The sequence below is a fragment of the Carlito syrichta genome, unplaced genomic scaffold (assembly GCF_000164805.1).
Source record: "Carlito syrichta isolate Samal-C Ts95f unplaced genomic scaffold, Tarsius_syrichta-2.0.1 Scaffold308151, whole genome shotgun sequence".
Classification (NCBI taxonomy): Eukaryota; Metazoa; Chordata; class Mammalia; order Primates; family Tarsiidae; genus Carlito; species Carlito syrichta.
In genome coordinates, this window is record NW_007252247.1 from 202,398 (window position 1) to 212,731 (window position 10,334).

The window sequence follows — 10,334 nt, forward strand, 5'->3', positions numbered from 1 at the left end:
AGTCCGCCCCGGGGAGAGCTTGTAAGGGCAGGCAGGAATAGGACATTTTCCCGCCGCCGGGATAGCCCTTCCGGCCGTCCTCTTCTCGAAGAACTGGACACACGGGGCACTGCAGTCTACTCGCTGCCAGGTGGCAATTTTGTAGCACGACCTCTCTCTTGGGGCATCCTCCCAAACACACCCAGTGGCTTAAAGTCGTTTCTTGCGTCTTTTCCGGTTCTGCATGCGTTGTTCTCCTTTCCGAGAATGCACAAAAGAGATCAGGACAGACACCTTGTTGTGCTTTGGGCTCTCTGCTTTAAAATATCCTGAGGCTATCTCCACTGACCACATTGCCCTCCCTTTTCCTGTGTTTGACAGCTGCAGAGCCCTCGGCTTTGGGAACCCGGAATTTCCTTCTCGCCATTGCCACACGTTTAGGCTTCCCATGGTTTTCGTTGTTGTTTGCAGAGGTTCTTAAAACTGCTCTGTCCCCCCCCCAGGCTGGAATGCAGCCACCCGACCATAGCTCTCTGCCGCCTCGAACCCCGAGGGGAGAAAAATCTTCAATTAAAATATCTTTTGCATGCCTGGGTGGATGAATCCTAAAATTCCATCCCGGGCTCTGTGCTTGTGGTGGTGCTGGTGATGGGATTCCCGTGGGCCGTGGGGGGGGGGGGTGACGTGAATCTTCTGGTGGTGTCTCACCTTCCTTCCGTCTCCCCACATCCTTTGGAGCTCGGCTCCCTTGATCCCCCAGCAGCGGTTCTCACGGTGTGGTCGGGTCCCTGAAGTTTCCCCTAATTCTTCAGGGGGAGGCCCATGAGGTCAAAACCATGTCTGTAATAACACTTGATGTTATTTGCTCTTTTCAGTCTCACTCTCTCAAGATTGTGGGGGGGAGTTCCCCAAATGCAGAAGCAGTTGTGAGAATCCAGTGGTCTTCTATGAAGCCAGAGATTTGCAGAAATGTGAAATAATGCCGCTGTTTTCACGGCTCTTTTTTTGTTTGGGAAAATACAGATTTTTTAAACTAAGTTATTGGTGTCATCATGAAGCTAATTCATGTTTTAAATTACTTAATAAATGGGTATTTTTTAAGGCCTCCTTTTTTATTTCTTTAACTCATCCATTTTAATTGAAAATATAGCAAATATCCACACATAAAAATTCCCGACAGCTCTCAAGAATTCTTAAGAGTGGAAAAGGAACATGAGACAAAAAAGACTAAGCCCTCTGCTCTAGAGCATCAAGAAAAACATAGACTGCCCACGGAAATCAAGAAACCTGAGGAAAGCAAGGTGAATGTATAAGACAGCAGCTCTAAATTCCATGGGCCAAGTCTGATGTTGAACAATTTAATGCAGGGATGCTATAAGCCTTTGGGGAGACATTAGTTTCCCTGTTCAACAATCAAAGCTCACCACTGAATAACCTTATAAAATGCTACTTTTGTCACCGCAATTACTGCTCATTTTCAGGGAGAGTTCTTTCACTCTCACAGAGATAGCCTAATGAGAACTAGAAGGTGCTAGAACGTTCGATAATCTTACAAACACCAGCAAATACAGACTGACAATTTTCAAGAGAGAGCAGGAAATTAAAGACAAGGGAACGGTCAGAGTGGTAAATCTTGGCCCTGCGGGAGAGCCTACCTTGAAACTGTGCTATGACAGACTTTAACAGCCGTGCTTTCTGTTGGATTTTAAGCTTGGCCCTCAGCCTACGATTTCATTATAAACAATGATCTCACGACGGTGAGGATAACCCTCTTGGCAGGCTGGCTTCTGGCTCTGAGGCTCCCCCTCCAGTTTTATCAGAGTCTCTGACAGGGCATGGAATAAAACCGGCTACTCAGGAGGCACCTTTCCAAGGGGAAAGTGAACCCAGGGAGTTTCAGAGAATGGATTTTCAGATCTGCACAGTCCACAGAGGATCCGGACTTATGCATGAAAATCACTCAGCCAGAAAAAGAAGTATATCCAGGGGAGTGAGTTCCTGATCCTGGGTTTTTCTCACTCTCCTTTCCTTCTCCCACTTGCCAGTCTCACCTGCCTGAGACTTAAACAGTAGCCACTGTCCCAGGCAATCCAAAAAAGAAACCATTCCACAATTCCCTTAATTCTGTGCCCCTCCCTCTGAGTAAAGAGTGTCTTTCCAATAAATTTTACACTCAACAAATATTTATTAAAATAAATATTTATTAAAATAAAACCATTCATGTTGTTTCATCAACTATTTTCCTAAATATTATGTGTGTATAATATATCCAGGGTGTCAAAAAAATACACATTTTAAGTATGATGTTAGCTCAAAAGATGGCGTTAATCAAGTGAATGCTAGCATCACCATGCCACAGGCAGGACAGTCAAAGAAAATGACAGAAGCATGATTGAGCAAAAGTCATACTACACATTGCTACAGTGATTTAATTCAACTTTAAAAAGTAACACATAGATAACATCACTTAAAATGTGTATATTTTTGGGCACCCCTGACAGAGTTGCAGATAAATAATACAGGAGTGAGTTTTAAAACTCTGAAACACAAAAGTAGGTGAGTTACCTTAGCATGAAATTCAGTGGGGAAAGTGAAGTAGAAACACAAGTTCGAAGAAAAAAGGAGTCGTGTAGCGAATTGCACACTGAGATCCTTACGTTAGTCTAGGGAGGTCTCCAAAGCGGTGGCCTATCCCCATTAAAACCCTCTCTTTAGCTCTGGCTCTTGTTCGGTTTGTAAATTTCCTTCCTGAAGTTGACCTGAGGCTTCTTCTTGCCTCACCACTCCCAGGGAGAAGGTGCCTGTCCTGGGATCCCCTCATCTTGCTGGAGTGGTTTTCAAGCTTGGAACCCCCTGACCCCGCCCCCGGGGGGCTGGGGTTAGAAACGCAGAGCAGGCCGGGCTCAATGGCTCAGCCTGTCATCCCAGCATTTTGGGAGGCCAAGGCGAGTGGATCGCCTGAGTCCATCGCAGGTTCGAGACCAGCCCAGGCAACTTGGTGAGACCTCGTCTCTCCAATAAACCAAAAATGAGCCGGGCATGGTGGCGCATGCCTGTAGTTCCAGCTAGTTGGAAGGCTGAAGCGGAAAGATGACCAGAGTCCAGCAGGTGGAGGCTGAGGTGGTTGGGAGTGGACACTGCACTCCAGTCTGGGTGACAGAGTGAGATTCCAGCTCAAAAAAAGAAAAAAGTAGGCGCAGGGCGGGGACATTCCGGGCTCCACCTTCCGGGTGGCCTGCACCCCTGGAAGTGCCTCTGCCTTACACAAATCCAGGTCATCGGGGCGCGGTCTCACAGGCCCAGATCCAGCAGGTTCTCCACTCCCTGTCCAGGCCAGAGAACCCTGAAGTGGCTGCTGGTCATTACCCTATCTCATGATCATTGTCCTCGAGCCCCCTCTAGCTTTCCAATAAGTGGAGATAAAGATCTTAGTGGGGGTGAGGGGAATGAGGGAGGACATGGACTGAAATTGGCCACCAGGCATAGGGCTGGGGCACTTTCTGTCGCTGTCTTTAGGGAAGGGAGGACACATCACTGAGACCCTGGATGCCCTTCCATGTCCAGTTGCCATCAGCTGCAGCCCTGAAGCCCGGGCACATTCCACATCCAAGAGCACCAGCCTGGCTTCGACCCTTAGCCCCAAAGCTGAACTCACTACCTGGGTCCCAAGCTCCTGTCAGACCCATGTCCCAGGCTTCCCGAACAGGTCAGCAGCTGGGCTCCTCCCATCCTTCTGGTCACAGCGTCTCCCAGGTGGTGTGACCAAGTACCGCAGGATTGTTTCTCTTGACATTCTCTTCTTTGTGTCCACCCTGTCTCCTCTGTCTGCCTTGGAGGCGGCCTGCGTCAGGCAACTTTTGAGGACCACAGATGGAGCCACACCTCTATCCAACATCAATGTCTCCATTCCACATGTCTCAGCTCTGAAGAGGATGGGATCTACCTCTGGCTGACCTCTGGGACCTCAACTCAGGCTTCTCTGGAGGGCGATCATCCTGGAACAGTGAGCTTCTGCCAGTTCACACTAGATCATGTCACTTTTAGGTTCACACCTTTGAGAGGCTCCTAATTGCTTCCAGAGTAGGCTCTAAGCTCCAGACAGGTCATGTGTGCTCTTAGGGCTCCTGTTCCCACTTGACCTCTCAATCCACTCCCTGTGCTCAAGTTCCCTGGGCTTCCTCCTTCCTGGAAGGTGTTGAGATCCTTCTGCCTCAGGGCTGTTGATTCTGCCCCTCCCTAACCCTAGAGCTCTCCCTGGGGCGGGGAGGGAGATGAGCTTTGCAATGGGGCCCTGGAACAGATCGCGTGAAACCTTCCGAAGAGGAATCATCTTGGAGGTGTCCCGACTGGTGAGAACCTGCTCCGATCACAGGGGCTTTCTGCATCAGCTCCCGGTGCCCACACACGAATTGACCCCTGAATGAAAGGGAACCGGGGCATTAATCTCAACACTCTGACTTTAGAGAAAGAAGCCAAAACAAAACGTGGCAGGCATCAAACAACATGAAGGAAATTCTGAAAAGCATTTTTTATTCGGTGAGAGTATATGATTTCATTATCGAACATTTGGAAAATATACAAATATAAAAAGAAGAAAAGTTCCCCCAGAGTTGTACAAAAATAGAATCATCGTTTTGATGTCTATTTTGAATAATAAATGTGACATGTATGTATGTGTATATAGGCACCATTTCAATGCTTATGTTTTAGTTTAGCTTTATAATGTAAGCATTTTCTCATTCATTTGTAATGGATATCACTTGGATAACCCTCCCCTAGTTCCCTGCGTTTGAACAGTAAGTTTTTCCTTAAGATTTCATTATTACAAAGAATGGTGCGATGAGCATCTAGAGAGAAATCTTGTTTCAGTATTACAGATTATGTTTTTACTGTAGGTCTCCCCAAGTCTAGTTGCTGGATCAAGTTGCATTTACTTCGTACCATCAAATTGCTAGCTTTCTAAAAGGCTTGCACCCTTCTGTTCACTCAGTTTAATGCCTGAGAATGTCTGTTTTAATGCCAGTCCTTGCATTCTCATGGGAAATGTCTCTGCTAATTTAAAAAACCAAATGTGAAATCTTGTTTTTAATATGATTTTTAAATGAATAGAAAAGTTGAACATGTTTAAACTTCTTAAGCATTCACCTTTTTTACTTTTGGTTCAACAGAATTTTTGTGCCACTTGCCTAATTATCTGTTAATGCTTTAGAGTTTTCTTTATTCATTTATTTAACAAGCATGTGTAGCCTTGTTCTGCTGAGTGAGTCGAATTTTAAAAGTTAGACATCAGGCTAAAAATATTAAAAGTCACTTTACTGGGTTCCTTGGAAGCATGTGCATTAGAATGAAAAGCCCTCCACCTCATAAGGAAAATTCTGTTTGTGACTGACATAAATATTCTATATGACTGTATTCTGACTGACAAACAGGGAAGGAATGAAACCAAAAAGCCACTTCAAAGATGTTCCAAAAGCCAATAGTAAGTCTTTCAGACTAGAATCACTGGAGTACAAAATGGAAACGTAAAAGTGAAATACGATTAGAAGGACTGTCAGGATATACACTGATTCCTGGGCAGGAATGACTTCAATTCCAGTGGGGAGATTGGTATATTTAACAGTACATTGTATCACAGGCCTGCATCAGCCAGTAGAGACTTTCAAAAGATGATTCATCAGTAAAATAGAGTTATATTTATACGTAATTAATAATCTAATGCAAAGAGGTCATTCTTTTCCTTTTTTTATTTTAAAGATGTGGGGTACAATTCAGGGTTAGGTACATAAGTAGTCACTGTACAGGTAAAGTTTGGGCCTCCCTTTGTTTGAGATCAGGTATCATTATTGATATTATGTGCCCCACCCCCTTCCTGGCAGTTTCCAGCTACTGCCAATTTCTTTTTAATAGTATTATGGTAAATGTTCAGGGTCCACTTATGAATGAGAACCTGTGGTACTAAGTTCTTCATTTCTGTGATAGATCATTCGGTATTATAGAGTCTAAATCCATCCAAGTGATTTGATTCACTTGCTGTGAGGTCCATAATTTTGTTCTTCTTCTTTTTTTTTTCTAATTATGTTCTTCTTTATGGCTGCATAGTATTCCCTCGTGTATAAGTACCACATTTTTTTTTATCCAGTCCAGTTTCATTAGGCAGCATGGTTGGTTCCATATTTTTGCTATTGTAAATAGTGCTGCAATAAACAAGTGTGTGCATGTTTTTTGTTTTCTTGGTTTTTTGTTTTTGTAAAATGATTTGAGTTCCTCCCGGTATATTCCCAGAAGGAGGTTTGCTGGGTCATAGGGAAGGTCAGCTTACAGTTCTTTTAGGAATCGCCACACAGTTTTCCATAGAAGCTGAGCCAGTTTGAATTCCCACCTGCAGTGTAGAAGTATTCAAAAGGTCATTCATTTTCATCACCCAATGTCTGAGTAACTAAGGACTTGAAACTCCCAAGACTGTAGCCCTTATGATTCTTAACCTCCCTGGGACAGGGCACACCTGTAGGGAACATCTTTTAGAGCCCCTCCCCTTAGGGTAAGGAGTGTCTCATTATTGAAGCTCTTCTGGAAAGAAGATATAACAAACTTTTTAAAAAAGATTATCTGGCCCTGCAAAATAAAGTGAAAGATCTTTGAGGTCAAATTTAGATATTTATGTTTCTTGAGAACATAATTTAAACCATCATGACCAACATTCTAACAATTTGGCTCGGAAAAGTTTCTGTGATAATCTGTTTTACTTCACTCAAGATCTTTAAAAATAATCTATGGTAAGTGGAACCCAGAACCCAAGATAACATTCTGAGTAAGGGAGATTGGAGATGGCAGGTTTTGAAATAGAGAAAGGAAAGCCAAGGAAAAACTGTAGTGTCCAAATCACATAGACATTTGGAGCCAGAAATAGAAAAACTACTTTTTGTATTGAGGACTTCCCATTTGGAGGGATGTTACTCATTTAGAAACTGAGATTTATAGAAATTACCAAACCACATGACCAGTTATTTAGCCCTCAATCTTAAAGATATGATTAGTTTTTTCAAAGCTCATTGCCAAGATGGGAAAGGTCAAGATTCTAATGCCATTTCAAATTTTGCCAAAGAAGGGTTTCAGGAAGCCCTCTGGTACATGTCAAGGAAGTCAAAAAAGATGGCACTGTCTCAGATGGCTCAGAAGACCATGTTCCCCAGAAAACATGTAACGTAGTTCATTCTCCAAAATGTTCTGGAAATAATGGCAGAAATACAACTGAGCCACTGCAGGGGATTATAAAGAAAATTCCAAGGTGATATTAGTGACCTCTAGTGGAGAAAAGGTCTTTTCCCCTATAAACAGGGTCTAGAGAATAGGGGGCAAAAAGAAAGAAAAAAAAAAGAATCTTCCATTGGGAAGCTTCATTCGTTAATAAAGAAAGAGTTTGTTCTTCAGAAAATTGGGATCACAAACTTATTGTCCAATGGAAAAAGAAAGAGCTAAGATTTTATGGAAGGAGACACAACTATTGGTCTCACTTAAATCAAGATCATTACGTCAAAGGTATTCAATGGGATCCTGAATATAAATTTAGGTCAGTGTTATTACCACTATCCTAGCAGATGGTAAATGATTCTTTTCTGCCCTTTCAGACAATCATTTGCAAAACAGTCAATTCACACACGTGTTTGAGAGCAGTGCCCGCAATACCAGCCTCTACAGACTCTCTAGCTTCTTGCTAAGAAACACATGGATACCAGGCACAAAAATGTAACTATTCAGTCTCCATCAAGTATCTAAACAACCTACATTAAGTATTCTGCAAAAGAACACTAACTGAAAGTAATCCGGTATTTTAGACTTATTCATCTGACAGATAATTCATGAAGAGCTAAATTTGATATGATTTTAGCATCACTTATATTTCTTTAGATATTGCTGGTTGGATGAGGGTTAAGGGACACAACCATTCTCTACTGAACAGAAACTCTTACATAGTATCATTTGTCTTTTGGACACATAAAACTTTTGCTAATTCTAATTTCAAAAAGAAGTCCATTTGAAATCCGGGCATGACCACCTTTGCGCCTCTCTAAATTTTGGTGAACTAAAGAGAGACCGAAGATGTCTACCTATAATCTTAGTAAGAACCCTATCATACACAGTCAGACATTAGTTGACATTACATTTCTAGCTCGGCCTGAATCAAGTCTTTGTCATAATATGAGTGTACTCTTTGAAATAGAATTCCCAAAACAGATAAGAAGTAGCTACAAAGACAAACTATATGGCTTAGGTTAATGTTTCTTTCATTCATATAACTGGGAACTGGCAATTTGATACCAAGATGTGTTTTGATGTCCCTGTAAAATTGGACAAAATGTTTCAAAAACCACCTATGATCATAAAGGAACAAAGCAACAGAGTACTCACCTTCTCTGGGTTTGAGAAACATTACTTGCCATTCTGAATTCCTTAGGGTCTAGACTCACTCTGTAGTATTTGCCCTGGAGTTGATTTCTACATCTCAAACACATGAAAGCTACATTTTGAGTTACTTCTTTTTCTGATACAATTTGAGCTACTTATTCTTTCTGTTTTTTTCATCTGGGGAGTTTTCCCACACTGACTAGCTTCCTTCTCTGTTCCGTAAGTTGGGAACAACTGATGGTGAGCTTCCAGATCTCAGCATTCTACTTTCATAACTCTTGGATCTAGAAGTAGGTTTTGTAGCTCCTTCATCTTTTTTTTAAAAAATGATCTTTTCAGTCGGGCTTGGTGGCTCAGGCTGTAATCCCGCGCCTTTGGGAGGCTGAGGTGAGTGGATCACCTGAGCCCGCGGGTTCGAGACCCGCCTGGGCAGCAAGACCTCATCGCTACAATAAATCAAAAAAAAAAATCAGCCGGGCGTGGTAGCACATGCCTGTAATTCCGGCTCCTCGGAAGGCTGAGGCGGACGGATCGCCGGAGCCAGGCAGGTCGAGGCTGCGGTGGCTGGGAGCGGCCACTGCACTCCAGTCTGGGCGACAGAGTGAGACTCCAACTCAAAAAGAAAAAGAAAAAAAAAAGAAAAGGTCTTTTCCCATTGTCATCTATGTTCTCTTAAACTGAGGTTTTACCGTTTTTTATTGGTTATGTTTCTTGTTTGAGAGTACAAGGGCATTCCCTAAGGAAATAGAAGATATCTACAAAATACCAATACTAATAAAAACAAATCTCAAAATTCAACCAAAAGTAAACTCAAAGGGGAAGGCATTTTAAAGTAGTAGGCTGATTAATTTTCTAAGATGTCAGTAGCCTAAGATGTCCAATATCATGCCTTGTCAGTCTGTACCTATGGAGAAATAATCATCTCCACTCATAAATCATAAAATAAGGAACTCAGAATAAATTCCAGTCAGGATGCTTTAATGTCATACAGGACAAATCTGATAACAGATTGCACGATAGCAAAATGCCCCATTACAGAGACATTCAATTAATTCCTTATCACCTCATGCTCTTTACTGAAACAAAACAGGACAATCTTTGTTATCAGACTTTTTCCCAACTTCTCATCACACACTAGTATCCCCCCGTCCAACAACTCTAGCAGGTGTTTTTCACTGCAGAACACACACTCCCTGTATACCTTGCTCTAATTGTTCTAATACTTATCCTATGTCTATCCAATGTCCCTGATAATAGTGTCTTGAACAGCATAGGACTGAACTGCCCACCTTTTTCCGCAATAATGTTTCACACGTTTGAAGATGATCACAGCATTCACTTCCTGAGAAATTCTTGTTACCATTTGTATTAACAGTTTTGACTAGTTCTTTTCCCACATTAGTCTATCTCCTCTAGGTTACCAGAAGGATTCTTTACTGTGGCCTGCAGTTACTGCCTGTGTTGGACGCAGATACCTTTGAGAGAAGATCTAATAATAAATTCAAGTTATGTACACAGTTTATGCAAACAGGAAGATTGCTCATTTGAGATGACATATAAAGATTATGTAACCATTTGCACCATCTTCTTTGGTGTGGTCCAGTATCCCTTTTATTTTCATCTCTGTTATGTCTTCCAAAGGTTCACTACTCATTGCAATAAATTATACGTTTCTTCTTCCTTATAACACTTTGTCTTCTCCCAACGTTCAGGAATAGCCTGTTGATTTCATTTTGGTATTAAATTTCTCTTTGGTGTCCACCAAGTCTTCCAGTGGCTTCATTTTCTGTAAGTTTGTATTCCAAACATTATGATGTTAGGAATAAAAGAAACCAATCAAAACTCTAAAGTTCTTGGCAGAGTTTTATTTCCCCCGAATTAATTACGGGAAACTTTTCCAAGCAAATTCTCTGAATTTGAAGGAATGACAGGACTTATGCTCATCAATTATA